The following is a 17663-nucleotide window of genomic DNA, read 5'->3' on the forward strand; positions in this document are numbered from 1 at the left end:
TAGTCTAGGGGCAAATTTATGCCATTCAGGCACTGGCCCATGTTTTGGAAGCGCAAAGCCACACCTCCTCATGGAAGCTCAGGCATAGGCACAGGAAGTAGGAGTGCAGGGGGTGCTGCCCATGGTCCTGGCCGCTAGCCGCACTGCTGCCTGGGGGCTCTGCTGCTGGACCCGGGGCCTCCGCTGCCAGCCCCAGGGTCCTGTCTGGTCACTGGCCTCACACACCCCCTAGCTGTGGCTCCAGCCTACGCCTCCTCACCCCTGTCTGCGTCCTCTCCCTCCCGGAACCATAGCCCTGCTCCTGGCCCCAGCTGTAGTGGGTGGTGAGGAAAGTGGACAGGAGTAAGAGGGGTGCAGCTCAGCACCCCCACTCCAAAAAGACTGTTCTAGCACCACTGAGCTCAGGAATGGATTGTGTAGACAAGCATCCAGGAGGACTGCACATCCTTTAGGATTTACCTTGCCTCCTTTCGGCTGCCTTGGGGTGATCTGTATCTCTGCTGGTGCACATAGTGAGAAATCTTTCTTCAGTGACACCCATCTCATCTGTTGGAGAAGAGGAAGCCTTCTTGTGCAGAACTAACATGAGATGCCCTGAACAGAATGCAGCTTTCTGCTAAAGGAGGGATTCACCAGAGGAGAGGGAGTTGAAAGGAAAAGAGAACAGAAATTAAAAATGGAGAATCAGAAAACAAAAGAAAAAGAGTATACCCACTTGTGTGCAAACTCACCCACTAAGATGGAAAGGAGACAGAGGGATAAAATGAGCAGCAGAAAGGATACAAAATGTGACCGTTCAAGAACATGATACAGAGTAGGCACAGAGGACACAACAGTCCAACAAAAGAAGGCTAAAACTAGAGCTGGTCAAGATTTTTGGATCAAAAATTTCTCACCAAAAAGTGGGGTTTTGTCAGGAAAGTTCTCAGTGATATTAAGCATTATCATTTCATTTCTTGTAACTGAAAGTTTTTCTCTGTTTATCCCTTTTTGCTACTGAGTGAAATAAAAATGAATAGTGCCTCAGATTTTCATACACTTTCCTTTCTTGTCCTTTTATACTTTTCAGAACTCTAGACCAAAGCCATAGACGCTAGACAGAATTAATTGTCTTGCACTCAGTGGCAAAAAGGAAGGAGAGATAAATGGTAAAAATGAACATCTGAAATTTTTCAAAAATATTTCAAAAAAATGTGACAAGCTGTTCCATTTTATACCCTGTGAAACCAAAATATTTTTTTACATTTCAAATATTTTGCGAAATTGTTCTTCCAGTTTTCAAATTGCTCTAGTTGAGAATCACTGTGCTAAGATGGAAAAGTTATTTTCAAAGCTCACAGGAGAAGGTGTTTGCCTGTTTAGTTACTATGTGCATTCTTCTCTCCTACACCAGTGTTCCTAATCTAGCTAGGGAATGGAGAGTGATGCTCAGATGATTCTCTCCTCCTTTTCTTCCACCAACTTTGTATGGGAATTGTGGACAGGTGTGGCAACTGTCAGCTCCCATAAGACCGGTGAGATGAGTAGCCCAATAAATGATCATATGGCTTCAGCTATGACCATGTCCCCTAGGAAGAGCAAGCAGACTGTGAAAGTATGAGGTAAGGATCACTGAACTAGCATGGTCCCCTTCTGCCATATGGGCTTGAATTGTGTGTGTGATAGAGAAGGAGAGGTTGTGGAATAGGTGACTCACCATAACCCCACATCTTCCTAGTGCCACATAATGAAAGAAAGACTGGAGCTGTCACTTTTCTTTATAAATACAAGCACCAACAGCAATAAAATGGTATTTATTGCCCACAGAGAAAATGACAGCAAAGTAAGTAAGTAGTATGCTCAGATTTTTAAAAGCAAGAGATGTTGGAAGTAGCAATTAGTATTAAATTATACCTGTTGCCTCCGAGGTCAAGGGAGATTTAGATGGGCATCCATCTAAAATTGAATAAACTGCACCAGTAATGTAATGTCTAGACAGTAATAATGAAAGCAGACTCAATGAGGGAAAAGAGTAATAATTTTTATTGTAGGCTTTGTGAAAGTATTTGAGTCCCAAATGCATAGGATCCATAGGGACCTAAAGAGTTGAATGCCTGGATGTTGATTCCTACCCCTTGAGCAGCTTATGAGTGACATATCTGCCTGTTCTGTGATCAGTGTTTTTCCCAGGAATTGAAATGAGGGGGGTTCAAATTTACAGGGCAGGGGGAGAGGGTCAGGGCCGATGAGGGGTGAGACCATGAGGGTGAAGGTGGGCACCACAGTAAAAACTGAAAAATGTTTCATGACCATTTTATTAGTTTTTAAAATCATCACACAAATTAAAGTTGGCTACTTAAGACTTCTATGAAGCACTACATCTACATCTTTCTTGATTTCGTTATAATTTTGCACAACTCTGTTAATGAACTTCTTGAATGCAATACATTTATCTTTGGTGGCGTCTCGTGTGTCCAGTACTTCCATTCCTTCAATTGATATGCTCATTAGTTCATTCACATGATCAGGCAGAAGGCGACTTCCTTCAAAACACAAAATTCTATTCAATGATGAAAAAGAACGCTCAACTGTAGCTGTTGTGACTGGGAGTAGCAAGAGATGAATTCCTACTTCTTTCAGCCCAGGAAACATAGCATAAAGATTGGGTTGAACCACTAGTGTTGATAAAAAAGAAGTTGAAGTCAAATCTTCATTCATTCGTCATGTCATATGATATTCTACTCTGTGTTCAAATTCTCTATTCTGTCCTGAGCACATGGCAGCCCCATTGCTGGTAGTGCCTCACTTCACTCAACTGTTGGTGTTTTATAAGACAGAGATCTGTAAAAGCTAACTAGAAGTTGAGTAGAATCTAGAAGTCGCTGTTGTAGATTTTTAAGAATCAAGTCTGTGTACTTTTTCAGTTGTCTTAACAAACACTTCTTGTCCTCTTCACTTAAGGATTCAATATAAATGCCTTCATTAGTCAACTTCTGGACTGAAGTCTTTGCTTCTTCCAGTACTTTTTCAAAGGATAGCTCTCTGATTGATCCAAATGTAGCTTCTGGACAAGCTTTGCTGGACAAAGAACTACTACTGTTATAGCAGATGCCTGGATGGCATTGTTTAATGACCCAAGTGTTTTCAACAGTAGACTTACAAGAAAAAGAATGACAATAGTTTTCTCTGAATGTAGTAGCAAAAGTAATCCACCAGCCTCACTACTTAGATCCATCCCATCTTGGTAGATACTTTCCAAAGCCAGTAATAATGGCTGGAGTAATTTTAAGAGAACAGCCAAGGATCACTCATGAGAAAGCCACAGTGTTTTCCCACATTGGACTAATTTGAACTTCAGTCCCAGTGTATCTTCTGTATTTTCCAAGATATTCAGTCTTTTTGGATTCTTGCTGAAAAAAGAAATATAATGAACACATTAAATTTATAGGGTTTTTTAATGTCTTTTGAAGAGTCTGCAGCTCGTACTAGCGCTAGTTGGAGTAGATGGCCTCTGCAGTGTGTATAGGAGAGACTAGGGTTACACTTTTCTCTGAGCAAAGCTTGTGCTCCACCATGTCTTCCAGAGAAGTTTGCAGCTCCATCAAATACATAGCAGCCATCTGTTTGGGGTCCAATTGACAAGCATTTAACTCTTCTAAGATGTGGGTTGTCACAGATGCAGCCAAACTGTCTTCTATAACTTGAACATATAGAAATGCATCTACTGGCCTACCACTGACATCAAGATAACATACACAATGACTTAATACTTGATGACCATTTGTATTGGTGCATTCATCAGCCATGCATGCAAATTTTTTGAATGTGGTAAGAGAGTTCTTCACTTTTTCAACTGCTGCACGACATGCGTCTAGCCAGTCAGTTGAGTTTCTTGCAGAAAGATAGTGAGCATTTGCTGGTCTTGTTCGGAACCAGTGTTCAACTTCAGGATGAACAAGTGACAATGCACTTAACTTTGGCCTCCAGTTTGTAGTGTGTGGTATCTCTTGCCTAAATAGAAAGTATGATGGCACAACCATGTTTGTTCGCATGAACTGTGTTGTGTCTCCAGCATTCTTAATAGTCTCATTAACACTCCCCGGTGTTGTCCTTGGTCAGTGGAGACTTAGAGTTCAGAGGTGCTTTCACATGAGTTCACCTCCCAGATGTGGGGCAAGAAGCCACCTTGCTGTTCCTCCAGCTGCTCACTGTTTGCTCTGGCCACTGTTGTTCATTGTGCCACCATTCACCATTCTGTTGCCAATGGCCCTACGCCGTCACCTTCTGCTACCACCTGCCAATGTGACCTCTGAAAGATTGTCTCTTGAGGTTCCACCCAGCTCTCAGTGATTTCAGCTGAGCTCTCAATGGGGGAATCTCAGTGCTAGTGTAGACTGGGCCATCTCTTCCACAGAAACACTGTCCCACAGCAGGTCTAAGCACTTAGACCTGATTCTCAGTGATTTCAGCTGTAGTGATCACTTAACAGAACAAGACTATCTAAGGAGCATAATCAGCTCTGTCTTTAAACAGTGGAGAGGGGCAGGTCTAATAGTACTTGTGACTCAGGCAGACCATCAAGCAAAACACCTGTCCCCACCCTCTTTCTCGATGCCCTCAATCAGCAGAGGATAAGTACAGTTCTACTGCCCTTTACTCATACAATAAGAATAACAACATTTCTTTACTCTCCGCATTCAAGTGATTTATAACCCAACCCCAAACAAAATCTATCACTTGGGTAACACAGCTCTGTTTGCTGGATACCCTGGTAGATTAGGTGTGAATGTAAATACAATATGATCCTGAAGCCTTTCCCTCCAGCCCCCAGCTCATCACTAACTGTCAGGGAGAGCTCATTTAGACTTTGCTTACAAATCAGAATTTGAAATTATTAGGTTGGCCAACATCACTGAAATGAATGCACTGACATGGTCATAAAAACAACAGCTGTATAAGGAAGCTCGTCTATGTTCGTACTTTTCAAATCTATTATACTTTTTCAGATACCTGTATTTTATCATACACTTTATATGCTTTTAAAGTATGTATTCATGTTTCAATTTCAATTCAAATTTCCAAGCAATCACAAAATTGGCAACACTGCATGTAACTAGTTCACAAAAGTGGAGGCGGGGGTGTTTGGGAAATTTGGGGGGGGGTAAACACCCCCATAGGGGGGTGTAGGGAAATCCCTGTCTGTGACTCTAAAGGTAAAGCAACACTCCCTCCCAAGCCATCAACAACCACTAAAGATATTCCTTAACTATGTGCATGTTAAAACCTAGCAGCCCTTTAGAGGAGATGTGCATTTTTGATTGTTGAATGCTCTAAGCAGCACCAGCTGTTGGGGAGCTCTGTCTGGTCTGTTCGCTGTCATTTGGGTGTAGGTGCACATTTTTACTTAAGTAGTTTAAAATCAATGTACAGTATTTCTTTAACCTCACATGACATTTAGAACTAGAACTGCAACAATGTCTTCACCACAAATCAAAGGAAGTAGGGACAGAAACAGAGCCATGAGTTGCAAGACAGTCACAGTAGCATCCTCTGACCAATACGCCACATTCTTACTTTGGTATTGTGCCATCTTTTGGTCCTGCATGCACTTAACTGGATGTAGGCTAGACAGATATCGGAAGAGACAAATATGCTGGAAAGGACTGCAACAGGACATCTAGTCCAGCACCGGGCACTGAAGCAGGACCCAGTATACCTAGACAATCTCTGACAGGTGTTGGCCTAACCTATTCTTAAAAACCTCCAATGACAGGTATTCCACAACCTCCAATGGAATCCTATTCCAGTGCTTAACTACCCTTACAGATAGATAGATATTCAGGAAAACATTCCAGCCTAACTCTCCCTTGCTGCAGATAAAGCAGATTACTTTTTGTCCTGCCTTCAGTGGATATGGAGAACAATTGATCCTGTCCACTTTATAACAGCCACTAACATATTTAAAGACTATTATCAGACCCCCCTTCCCCCCAACAGTCTTTCTCAAGACTAAACATGCCCAGTTTTTTAAACCTTTCCTCAGCTTTTCTAAACCTTCTATCATTTATGTTACTCTCCTCTGGACTCTCCATTTAGTCCACATCTGTCTTTAAGTGTGGTACCCAGAACTGGACACAATAGTGCAGCTGAGCCTACCAGTACCAAGTAGAACAGGAAAATTACCTCCTGAGTTTTACACGACACCTCAGAATGATATCCTTATTCGCAACTGCAATATATTTTTATCTCATATTCAATTTACTCACTCTAATAGTGAGATAATTTTCAGCAGTACTAGTGCCTATCTCTGTATAATAAATTGAATCTGATCTCATCCATTAAGTTATTGATATCACAAATAGAATTTTCAGACCACTTAAGTTAGGTTTTCCACAGAACCCAAAGTGACTGTTAGGTTACAGTCCAAAAGAGACTGATTTGGGGCAGGACCCTGTTATAAAAATAAAGGGAAGGGTAACCACCTTTTTGTATACAGTGCTATAAAATTTGTTTTGGCCAGAGGCAGAACCCTTTTACCTGTAAAGGGTTAAGAAGCTAAGATAGCCTTGCTGGCACCTGACCAAAATGACCAATGAGGAGACAAGATACTTTCAAAGCTGGAAGGGGTTGGGGGGACAAAGGGTCTGTCTGTCTGTGTGATGCTTTTGCTGGGAACAGATTAGGAATGCAGATTTAGAACTTTTGTAAAGTTAGTAAGTAATCTAGCTAGAAATGCGTTAGATTCCTTTTGTTTAATGGCTGGTAAAATACACTGTGCTGAATGGAATGTATATTTCTGTTTTTGTGTTTTTTTGTAACTTAAAGTTTTGCCTAGAGAGATTTTTTATGTTTTGAATGTGATTACCATGTAAGTTATTTACCATTCTGATTTTACAGAAGTGATTTTTTTACCTTTTTTTAAATTAATTTTTTTTAAGAACCTGATTGCTTTTTTATTGTTTTTAAGATTCAAGGGTTTGGCTTTGTGTTTACCTGTACAAATTGGTGAGGATTTTTATCAAGACTTCCCCAGGAAACGGGATGTAGGGCTTGTGGGGATATTTTGGGCGAAGACATCTCCAAGTGGCTCTTTCCCTGTTCTTTGTTTAACACGCTTGGTGGTGGCAGCATAGGGTTCAAAGACAAGGCAAAGTTTGTACCTTGGGGAAGTTTTTAACCTAAACTGATAAGAAAAAGCTTAGGGGGTCTTTCATGCAGGTCCCCACATCCGTACCCTAAAGTTCAAAGTGGAAAAAAAACCTTAACAGACCCATTAGTAACACTATTACCATGAGCAGCCTAACATATGAGAACTCACTTTTGGGAAAGCACAGATCACCCAGTATACATGACATATAGAAATATAGCAGAGGAAAACCTTTAAGTGGAAAAATGACAGACCTATATCATGATCAAGCAGATTTTATCATGTCTGGGGACCATTTTTGGAAATGAACAAAAATACAGATAATAGAAGGTTGACCAAACATAAAAGGGTCTTTTAAAGGTAACAAATACAGGTTATAAATAAGATTTGTTCATACTTTATTTAAATATCAGGTATATTAATGATTATAAAACAACGGGTTTTTAATAGTTGAATAAAAGCCTTTTTCGCACTGCTTTTATCTGTGGTTAGTTTACCTCTCCATTCTTAGCACTCATATATACAGACACTACATTACATATCAGATCATGAAATGTGCAAAATTCTTTAGATGAAAGGTTCTGTATAAATATTAGTCATTATTACTGTTATTTAGACTTATTCAAAAGCTGAAAGAGAGTGCCACCCATTTGTCTTAGATGCCTTAATATAACTTCAGAATACAACAAAACCAAAATCCAGGCCTAACTAAAGTCCAGGAATACATTTCAATCATACCCCTAACAGCAAACCAAGCAACCAAAAAGTTCCCCTCCCACAGATCACCACCCTTACATCCCCTCCAAACACCATTTTCAAATGCTGTGGGGAAATATTATCTTTACAGCATGCCTTCAAGATCATCAGAATTGGGCTATTATGGACTGAATGGCAGAATAAATTCCAAAGCTTTGGGATCCTTACAGAGAACTCCCTGACAGTGGCTCCTCTCCTTACATATCAGTATTGGGCTCAAGCCTTTGTGGTGGTGGTATGGTACAGGAAGAGAGATAATCTCAGATTGTTGTTGTTTTATTATGCTGTTCTTCTAGAATCATTTCTGTAAAACAGGAGCGGGCAAACTTTTTGGTCTGAGGGCCGCATCGGGCTTCGGGAAAGCGTATGGAGGGCCGATTAAGGGAGGCTGTGCCTCCCCAAACAGCCAGGCGTGGCCTGCCCCCACTTCTCGCCTTCTGATGCCCCCTCCCCAGACTCCTGCCCCATCCAACCTCCCCACCCCTGACTGCCCCCCGCCACCCCATCCAACCACTCCTCTCCTTCCTGACTGCCCCCCCGAGATCCCTGTTCCCCACCCTCTGACCATCCACACCCCCCCAAACTCTCCTGCCCTCTATCCAACCCCCCGCTTCCTGCCTCCTTACCACGCTGCCTGGAGCACCAGTAGCTGGAGCCTGGCTGGAGCCTGCCATGCCACCGCACAGCCCAGAGCACCGGGTCAGGCCAGGCTCTGCAACTGTGCTGCCCCAAGAGCTTGCTGCTCCAAGCATTGCACCGGCAGCGTGGCGAGGTGAGGCTGCAGGGGAGGGGGAACAGCAGGGGAGGGGCCCAGGACTAGCCTCCCAGGCCAGGAGCTCAGGGGCTGGGCAGGAGGGTCCTACAGGCCGATGTGGCCCGTGGGCCGTAGTTTGCCCACCTCTGCTGTAAAATATGAAATTGAACAATTCTAGAGCAGGCCACTCATCTTTTAAAAAAAAAAAAAAAACCTACATTCCCCTTCATGGTTTAACATTTTCTTTAGTCAGCTAGCTTCATACAAAATGGTCATTTATATTAGCTGGGAGTGATAGACGTAGGGATTAGCCTTAATCTATTCTAATTAATATGGTGAGATTCTATAGGTCTCATTTGAATTGTGGAGAATCTTGAGTGAAGAGGCTGGAAAAGAGAAAGGATCTGTAGAAATTAACTTGTGATAATTAACTTGTTGAAATAGATATGTTATGGATTAATAAATGCAAACTCCAGTGCACCATGTTTTCTGCTGTTTTTGTGTGTGAGATCTTCTGCCTGGAAATAGAAATTGGGAATGAACACACACACACACTACAATCTCTTCTGGTACAGCCATTATTTCAACTAAGCACAGATCATAGTTTCCCACCCATACCTCCCAGCTGGTCAGCCAGTTAGACTGATTTGCTCATGAAAACCTTTTAATCTGTTTCCTGTGTATTCTATAAGGGAAAGCTGCCCAACTCCCATTGATCTGGACGAGTGCTATAACCAGCTAGTGGCCACAAGTATCAACATAAAATACATTGGAAACACAGGTAATTTGGGGACTAAAATAAGTGACTTTCTTGAAATGAGGGACATTTGAGCAGGTTTGATGAAGAGCATAATCTGATATTATTACAATTATTTGGATTACAGTAGTGCCTGAGTCCCAGTTGAGATCAGGGCCCTATCGTGCTAGACACTGTGCAAAGATGTAGTATGAGATAGCTCTTGGGACAGGGACTTTCAGTTGAAATAGACAAGACAGATAAAGGGTGTCAGTGGCACAGAGAGGTGAAGTGACTTGCCCAAAGTCACACAAGTGGTCAGTGGTAGGGCCAAGAAAAGACTGCATGACTCTTCAGTCCTAGTGAAGTGTTCTATCCAGTGGACCACTTTGCCTGTCATAACATTACCTACAGATAATGCTGTATATTAAGGCCCAGATCCACAAAGGGATTTAGTCCTAGAAAATCACAGGAACAACACTGGAATCCACAAAATCTGAGTTAGGCTCGTAGGTTTCCTATACAATACATGGGGCAAGGTAGGTGCCTTAGAATGGGATCTACAAAAGCAAATATGTCAGGCTGGGATGTGCTAAACTAGCCAATTGGAGATGCCAAAGAGAGGGATGTGTCCTAAGACCCCACCCCCACCCCTCATGGTGGGGTGCCTAAGTCCAGGCTGCAGTGAGGCACCTCTCTCTGCTTGCTATCTATGAACCAGGGGGAAGATAGATGTTTGTCTATCTAACTCGCATGTGGGGGCGGAAATGGAAGGGTGACCTGCAGCCAATGGGAGCTGAGGGGGCAGCGGTTGCAGGCAGGAGCAGTTTGCGGAGCCACATTTCTCCCCCTGCCTCCCGGGGGCCGCAGTGGCATGCTGGCTGCTTCCGGGAGTGGTGTGGGTCCAGGGCACAGTGGTTAGGGCACTCACCTGATGGAGACCACCAGTTCAAGTCCCTCCCCTGCCTGAGGAAAAGAGAGGATCTGAGCAGAGCACTACCACCTCTCAGGTGAGCACCCTGCCCACAGGACTCTCTCACTCTGTGCCCCAATTAATATTTAATTCAAATGAAACAACTTCAATAGGAGAGATTGAGGGAGACCCACACAGTATATCACATAATCCAGTGGTTAGGCCACATGAGAGGTGGTAAATCCCTATTCAAACCCCTTCTCATCTTCAGGGGTTGGGGGAGACTTGAACCAGGATCTCCCACATCCCAAGAGAATACCCCTAACCACTAAGCTAAGGGTTATGAAGGAGATTGTGCTCCTACTCCTCTGTTATGTGTAAATCTAGGTGGCCGCTATGCAGGCCTACAAGATGAGACCCCATACGTGAATTAGACGGAGGAGCATCTACTTTCCTCCACTCAGGTTGGAGCTAGGCATCTGGGTGCTTAAAGTGGGGCAGCAGTGTGCATGCTCAGATGCAGAAATTTTGGTGCCTTGGGAACTTTTACTGCAAGAATTTATGTGCTGAGTGAGTTTAGGTTCCTACAAGGGTTGGATGGCAGCCAAGCAGGAGTTTTCTGGAGCACAGTGGAGCCTAAAAGCAGGATTTAGACACCTACTTATTTTTGTGGATCATGCCTAAGTGTCTAGTATTACAGTGATGGATGCCCTAAAATCCTGTAGAGTCCTTATTTTTTTATCAGTTCTGTGTGCCTGCAACCATACACGTTATGTGCAATGCATACCACGGTGGAGTGAGGCTACACAGGCTCCTGAGCAGTTAGCCCTGGTGCAGCCCCCTCTGCTCTGCTTGCAGGACTCGCTCAGATACAGCCTCAAGACCTGCTAAAAGTATGAGAGAACAAGTGAGAGTGATTCAGTTGTACATACCATTTGAAAAATTTCAAGGGGCACCCTTGCAGCTGCTGATACATATTTTCATATATGGAATCATAGACGATTAGGGTTGGAAGAGACCTCAGGAGGTCATCTAGTCCAACCCCCTGCTCAAAGCAGGACCAACCCCAACTAAATAATCCCAGCCAGGGCTTTGTCAAGTGGGCTTTGCCATAATCGTTCTCTCATTAAAGGGTATTTAAATGATGCCATCAGATTAATCTTTATGTTATTTGCTGATGCTATATACATGTATCAGAACCCTGCTTTAACATTTTCCCCTCAAATGGTATATTTGAACCATAAATGCAGAACACCGGACACTCACTGGTTATTCACTTAGTGTAGCAAAGTTAATGCTGCAAGTTTTTATCAAGCAGATAATAAAACTAAGCAGTACATGAGCATTAAGAAAATTAGGATAATTTCTCCTGTAGTTTCAGGAAAAACTAAAATGATACCCGTTTCTATCACACTTCCAATTCTGCCATTCTTCAAAGATTTTCTAGTTAAAAGTAAAAAAGAAAGAGCTCCCTCCATTTTGAGTTTGAATATTTTCATTTAAGAGATTCCATATACTGCTGCTTTAAAATTAACTCTCACCTTGGGGCAAATGGGAACCAATGAAGCAATCAAGCTCCAGTAATGACAATGGAAAATGTTTTACAGGCTTTCTATTAGGAATGGAAAAACAGTAATTAAAGTGCTAAAAATGCATTTTTGGAAACTGCAGAAAACACAGGGGTCTGTGACTTCCATAAGAAAAATTGGAATCTTACTTCTGCCTTCCCCTGGCTTTTGCCTATAATAAAGTGATTCACTATAGAAGCTAAATAGATTGATTTGGGGAAGTATTTTCAAAAGCACCTAATTGATTTTAAAGAATGAGTCCCACTGAAGGTATATAGGACTTGTGCCCCTAAGTCACTTAAGTACTTCTGAAAACCTCATCCTTTGAAATAAAAATCATCACTGGTTAAATCTATTGCATTATTCATGATAAATTCTATGTAGAGCAATGTATTTTCATTTTTAATCCAGGGCCCATTCCTACAATCCATGCTCACATGAGTAGTTTCATTTAATTCGGTAGAACTACCCTAATGAATAAGTATTCCTCATGAGAATATGGTTGAAATTGTGTTTCATCCTTATCAGTTGCTACCAGCATCAGTTAGAACATGATAGCATGTATTAATGTAACACAAATCTCAACCAGTTTGTTAATATATTCTGTAAAATGATACATAGCAAGTTCTACTGCAAACTGACAGTCATGCGAAAGAAAATACATTCAGAGAGATACCTATCCTCAAAACATTGATTGTATTTATAATTTTTTTCCATTGGAACAATGTTCCTTAAATCTTGTGCTGCTCTTTAAAGATTATGGGGTGCCTTGAGTAGGGAAGCTAACTCAGTGCAATTTTTTGTGCTGTCATAGGGACTGAGCACAGGACCTGGTCACCATGTCCTGGACAGGAATCATCATTATGAAAGCCAGGTAAATGGTCTGAGAGGAGAACATAGCTGTCAGGTTAGATGTTAGATGTTAGATAGGATACAGAAGGACCTAGACAAATTGGAGGATTGGGCCAAAAGAAATCTAATGAGGTTCAATAAGGATAAATGCAGGGTCCTGCACTTAGGATGGAAGAATCCAATGCACCGCTACAGACTAGGGACCGAATGGCTCGGCAGCAGTTCTGCGGAAAAGGACCTAGGGGTGACAGTGGACGAGAAGCTGGATATGAGTCAGCAGTGTGCCCTTGTTGCCAAGAAGGCCAATGGCATTTTGGGTTGTATAAGTAGGGGCATAGCGAGCAGATCGAGGGACGTGATCGTTCCCCTCTATTCGACACTGGTGAGGCCTCATCTGGAGTACTGTGTCCAGTTTTGGGCCCCACACTACAGGAAGGATGTGGATAAATTGGAAAGAGTACAACGAAGGGCAACGAAAATGATTAGGGGTCTAGAGCACATGACTTATGAGGAGAGGCTGAGGGAGCTGGGATTGTTTAGTCTGCAGAAGAGAAGAATGAGGGGGGATTTGATAGCTGCTTTCAACTACCTGAAAGGGGGTTTCAAAGAGGATGGCTCTAGACTGTTCTCAATGGTAGCAGATGACAGAACGAGGAGTAATGGTCTCAAGTTGCAATGGGGGAGGTTTAGATTGGATATTAGGAAAAACTTTTTCACTAAGAGGGTGGTGAAACACTGGAATGCGTTACCTAGGGAGGTGGTAGAATCTCCTTCCTTAGAGGTTTTTAAGGTCAGGCTTGACAAAGCCCTAGCTGGGATGATTTAACTGGGACTTGGTCCTGCTTTGAGCAGGGGGTTGGACTAGATGACCTTCTGGGGTCCCTTCCAACCCTGATATTCTATGATTCTATGATTCTATGATTCTATGTAGCTCTTTGAATGACTTTTTTTTTTATTGATGTGGGTGAGTGAAGGGAGTGAGATTTTTCTGACTTAAACTGTCTCCCTGCCTAATTTTTCATCGTTTTTGTCCTCCTTTTTCTCCCTCCTGTTCTATCTGCTATCTCTTCTCTTTTTGACCACCTCCCTCTCACTCTCCACCCCCCCCCCCACTTCCTCATATTTTGGTTGCCTCCTCCTTTGTAGTCTTGTCTTTTACAATCACATGCCTCCCTTTTAATTCTTACTTTCTTCTCTCTTTCTCAGGCCTAGTCTACTCTACACAATTAGGTCAATGTAAGGCACCTTACGCTGACCTAATTATGTCAATGTACATACTACAACCTTGTCCCACCGATGTAAGTGCCCTACTACAACGACATAATAACTCCACCTCCATGAGAGGTGTAGGGCTTGTGTCCGTCTAGTTAGGGGAAGACCCTGTCTGTGCAGACACTGCATTCCTTACATCAGCTGTTGGCTATCTTGTCAATTTCAGGACTCTATGCACAGAGCCATGAAATTGACAAGAAAGCCAGGCAGCTAGACCCCAGCTGCCCCCTGTGAGGGGTTGGATCACAGAAACCCCCTGGGGGGTGCCAACTGATGTGCCAAGACTACTTCTGCCCCTGCTTTCCTTGCCCTCCCAGCTGGGGACTTCAGTGCCCTGCCTGGTTTGAGCCAGACCCGCTAGCCTGCTGCAAATCCAGACCCAGGTCTGAACCATATCCCCTAACAGCTGTAGGCTTAAACTGAAAGCAGATTAAGAAGTGTTCCTGTCTTTAACACTCAGATGCCCAACTCCCAATGGGGTCTAAACCCCAAATAAATCTGTTCGCCCTCTATAACATTGGTAGAGAGATATGCACAGCTGTCCCCACCCCCCAGCATTACAGAGTAAGTATAAATTACTTACTCTGGGTTAAATAATAAGTAAAAAAAGTTATTTTATTAAATACAGAAAGTAGGATTTAAGTGGTTCCAAGTAGTAACAAACTGAACAAAGTGAATTACCAAGCAAAATAAAATAGAACATGCAAGTCTATGTCTAATACAGTAAGAAAACTGAATACAGATAAAAACCTCACTCTTAGAGGAATTTCAGTAAGCTTCCTTTTCCAGACTAGTCTCCTTCTACTCTGGGTCCAGAAATCACTCAGACCCCCTGTAGTTACTGTTTCTTTGTTTCAGTTTCTTTCAGGTATCCTTGGGGGTGGAGAGGCTATCTCTTTAACCAGCTGAAGACAAAATGAAGGGGTCTCCCATGAGTTTAAATAGACTTTCTCTTGTGGGTGAAGACTCCCCCTCTCTCCTATGCAAAGTCCAGCTCCAAGATGAAGTTTTGGAGTCACCTGGGCAAGTCACATGTCCATGCACGACTCAGTTTTTATAGGCAGCAGCCATGGTTCACATGCTACCTTGAACGTCCTCGGGTAGACTTCTTATGTGGACTGGAGCTTTCCAAGATCCATTGTGCGTTAAGTGCTTCTTGACTGGGCACTTAACTTGCAAATTCCTTTCTAAAGAAGCTGACCAAATGCCTTCCTAAGGTTATTTAAAATCAAACAAGTATACAGCCAATATTCATAACTTTGAATACGATGACACATGCATACAAATAGATGAATAGATTAACTAGATCATAACCTTTACAGAGATATGTTACATGCCATCTGTAGCATAAAACATATTCCAGTTATGTCATATATACATTCATAAGCATATTTCCATAAAGCCTTACGGGGGGCACCGTCACACCCCCAACTCCCTGTTCCTAGCTGGACTGCTGCCCAGAGGCCCCCTGCAGGAGGTGCAGCCCTGGGCGGCTGCACCCCCTGCTCCCAGTTGCCCCCTCCTGATGAGGACCTGCACCACCAACAGAAGGAGGGTAGTGTGAACGTTACTGCAGTGGCTGTAATTCCACCTAACATAGGTTGACTTAGTATTGTAGTGCAGACATACCCTCAGTTTGTCCATCTCTTTTCCTGTCTCCTTTCCCCACATACATTTACATTTGTTTAGCTCAATTTCAGTCTCTCATCCCTGCCCCCAAAGGCATGTTTGTCTCATTGCTGTTGTGCAGAGGACTGTTCATTAGGTTGTCCAAGGTAACAAAAGTGCAACTCAGCCTGTTCCATAAAATTGTTTGCAAAAATTGAAGACAAATAGAATGGCTCAAACAGAATCATTTAAGTTGAAAGACCTGTGACAAGGGGTCTTCAAGGCTCCTGCTAAAGTTGTGGGTTGATAGGATGACAAAATGAAAGATTCTAGAAATGGGAGGAAATGTTTACAACTGAAATCACCAGAATGTATTTTGATTGGTTAAAATTAATGGGAAGAGACTGCCATCCCTTCTTGGACATTATCTGAGTGTCATTGAATAGGAGCAAGGTGGACAAATGGACTGGAAGGAGGATTAATGAAAAATTTAATAGAAAAATCAGAGATTCAAAGATGAAATAGTAATGAAAATGCCATTGGGCCTACATCATCCTGATCCTGAAAGGCAGCCTGACCAGACTAGGCCAGTGAGAGGGAACTGATGACATTACCATCCCCACCAGCTTTGGCTAAATCATCAACACCTAGCAAGTGAGTGTGAGTTCCTGCTGTCACCCCTCCCCCATGTGTCAGTTTCTTTTTCCATCTTATTTCTCCTCTTTCCTTTCTCTCTTTTCACTTTCTGTTTTTATAATAGTCTAGCGTAGCCAAACAAGACTACATCTTTAGGTACACTGCTGTGAGCCCATAACCAGGGAGACAGCTAAAAAGCTATGTCTTACACAGTCTGATGTTGGTACAAATTGGCCAGGTCTTGGAATGGATAAGACCACGTGCTGGTGTAAGCGGGGGAATAGTCCCGCTATTGTGGGGAACTTTCCTGGCTTCTGCACTACCCCAGTGAAGTGGGCTAGCGAAAGGATCTGAGTCCTCGCTCCTACTTCCTTTACCCAGTGGCCTCCCTGCTCTTGAGGACTCCCCTTCCACTCTCCTGTCTGGCAGAGTCCTCGTAACCCCAACAAGGCTGGGCCCAGGATTCCTGGGGGGCCCAACCCCCCAGCCCTGCTGTGGTCACGTAAGACAGGTGCTAGGGTGTCCCCAATCCGGGGTACTCTGTCTGCACTGGGCACTTCTCTGACCCACTGACCATTACATACAAGTTAAAGCAAATGCAAGTTATTTAATCAACAATTAATTTTAAAAAGAATAAGGAAAAATGGGAAAGGTTAAAGGAAACACATCAACCCACTCTGTGGCGGGGAACATCACAAACGGTGTCTCTGAAATGTCAGGGCAGTTCACAGTCTGTTCCTTGTAAGTCCCAGGCCTTCTTCTCAGGCCCTGGCTGTGCTGCAGGGATGCTGTGGGTTGGACATTTGCTCTGGTGGTGGCTACACGCTCTCAGGCTCCAAGTGGTAGGACCCTTCTTCCCAGTGTTGCCCCCGCCCTGCCGGGGTTACGATCCAAGCCTGGCCTGCAGAGCCTCTTGACTGAGGCGTCTCCCTGTGCTGGGCCTGCTGCCCAGGGTCCCCCTCAGTCTCCCCAGCTGCTCATTGCACCCAGCTCCAGACTGCTCCAGCCCCAGCTCCACCACTCTGTCTCTGCACTGCTGCTGCTACTGCTCTGCCTCCAGCTCCCTGGGCTGCTTCTTTGGCCCCTCTGGTTCTGATTGCTACAGCTCTGCTCCCAGGACAGGTCTGCTCTGCAGGCTGCTTCTGTGACTCTGCTCCCAGCACTGACCTGCTTCCTGGGCTGATTTTCTGGCCCCCCGGCTCTGGTTGCTGCAGCTCTGCTCCCAGGGCAAGTCTGCTCTCTCTGGGCTGTGCCTCTAGCTTTGGGGCTGCAGCTTTGCTCCCAGGACAGGATCTGCTCTCTCTGGACCGCTTTTCTGGTCCCTCTGGCAATACCTTTCCTCTTGATTCAAGCAGTGAGCCAATATTTGGGGCATTCCTGGGTGTTTCTATTAGGAGAAGTTGGTTATACAAGTCAGGTATATTCTACTGTATAATCCAGTT

General features: G+C 43.6%; 1 long non-coding RNA gene across 1 annotated transcript in view; it reads right to left on the reverse strand.

Annotated features, from left to right (window-relative positions):
• The window catches only part of LOC122459251, a 169948-nt gene extending 164154 nt beyond the window's left edge, over nucleotides 1-5794 (reverse strand). Inside the window, exons 1-2 of the long non-coding RNA XR_006279795.1 lie at nucleotides 5696-5794; nucleotides 4261-4263 (exon numbers count right to left, since the gene is read on the reverse strand). This is a non-coding gene — a long non-coding RNA (uncharacterized LOC122459251). The remainder of the gene's footprint in view (nucleotides 1-4260; nucleotides 4264-5695) is intronic.
• Nucleotides 5795-17663: the final 11869 nt, after the last annotated feature.

Source organism: Dermochelys coriacea, chromosome 3 (assembly GCF_009764565.3).
Source record: "Dermochelys coriacea isolate rDerCor1 chromosome 3, rDerCor1.pri.v4, whole genome shotgun sequence".
Lineage (NCBI taxonomy): Eukaryota > Metazoa > Chordata > Testudines > Dermochelyidae > Dermochelys > Dermochelys coriacea.